This window comes from Helicoverpa armigera, chromosome 16, assembly GCF_030705265.1.
Source record: "Helicoverpa armigera isolate CAAS_96S chromosome 16, ASM3070526v1, whole genome shotgun sequence".
NCBI classification, from domain to species: Eukaryota; Metazoa; Arthropoda; class Insecta; order Lepidoptera; family Noctuidae; genus Helicoverpa; species Helicoverpa armigera.
Genome location: NC_087135.1, coordinates 7,943,481 through 7,945,407, shown reverse-complemented (window position 1 = coordinate 7,945,407; position 1,927 = coordinate 7,943,481).

Below are 1,927 nucleotides of genomic sequence, written 5' to 3'. Positions count from 1 at the left end.
GACCTGTATACGTCACTACGATATTAAATCTTGAAATGCTGAGCTCCAATCGTTAGCCCGTATGGCTCTGAAATAGTGTAGGTACCTAGCTGTAGTAGATCGCTTTCTTTTTTACTTACTCACATAACAAAATATTTGAATAAAATTCAGTGTGACAAAACTGAACCCATTGAAATGAGTGGGAGCTGGGTTGTATATAAATGTAGACTTCTTTTAAAACGCGTTCAAAGTCGTGGACAAAATTAAGTGACGTATAATATTGCAACAAATTATTATGAACATGGTTTTGGATAATATGTAATTTCATAGAATGACACAAATGATCAATAAATATGCATCATATCTACCATAATTCATCAAACCAAATCACATTCAAACAATAATGATCTCGTCATAAAACTCAGTTTCATACAAATACTTACAAACAGCTCTAACCCGCAGCTCCCAACACTAACATCATTAATTATCTATTAGAAAATAATCCTTTTATACGTCACAACCCATTCGTTGAGAGGACATGGGATTACCTGGACTAAAACCCATAAAAAATATGACAAACAAACAGTGGCACAATGGGTTACCATGAATACAAGGTGCGTTAGAAAAAAGTTTAGGGTAAAAAAATATTGAATGAGTTGATTTCCGTGTTCGGTTGTCTCTTGGTTCGTGGGATATGGTTTGTGCATGTTTATGGTTTAGGACTGTTTCATTTGCATGCTTAAATAAGTCAAAAGTGAGAACTAATTTGTCGGTTGGCATTCCCGTGATTTTTACCAGGATCGAGAGTGCAGAAAAAAATATATGGCATTTTTCTCCAAGCCACTTGTCTTTTACAATGCTACTTAACTAATACACAATAGATTTTTTTTTTCGTATACTTAAGAGCTTATAAATTATGCGCCAATATTTTTTACAATAAATCCGGGTCCACTTTGTGTAATTTTTCCGTTAACCCTCAAACGCTAACCCCACAACGTTAGACCCTAAGGAAGTCCTTCACACATGCCTCAGGCGAAGTGTCGGCTAAATCTTCCTGAGAATGCATGCATAATAATCATCTTATAAAACTCTCCAATACATTTCTACTCGTATTACGTCCATAAAAAACACTTCGGGTCACCCTTTTACTACCTGAGGGTGACATTTTTTATTCACACTTCCGTCACAAACGCATATGCAAAAAGGACTGTTATTTTCTTTGATAAAGTATCGGAAATAATAATTATATGCATAATAGAACGGATTATGGGTCCCTGGATTTCTGTGTGTGACGTTTTTTTTTTCTGTTCCCGTCACCTTGCCAGTGTCAGATGTTTTTTGAACTTTTTACTCTTTCAAATCGTTTGGAGGTTTAATAATATGCATTTGTGCAAGCTGTATGTTACCGAAATTTTAATTGATAAGCCGATTCATTGATGTTCGACAGGGTTACATTTATATTGGAAACCTTTTGTTGGGAGCTTGCATTATGCAAATTATATTCTACAGTTACGGAAATAGATGAATTGGTGAATAATATAATAATTTGCGTTTATATTTTAAAGCTTGCAATTGTAGTAGTCGGGTAACCCTCGAACGCTGTAGGTGTGAATCTGACATGCCGTACATTTTATAAAACACTTGAGCTTCGTGCTCGAGCCGACGAAGGCGCGGTTACAACAATGCAGCCCGACCGGTCTCCCGGCATGCCACCTCTTGACTTCAATCAAGTAATTACTGCCCTACGGTCGAATACACCCTCGGCCCTTCAAATATTCAAAATGGCCGCCTGCTCTCCTTTCAATTTATGCAAGCGATAAAATCTGCTAGGCTCGTAAGGATATCGAGAGTGTGCGATATCTGCAGTTTTATTGCTGAACTAAGAACATTTTAAATTGATGCAATGTGCTATTATTATTTAAAAATCAATAACGTAACTGCAATCCAT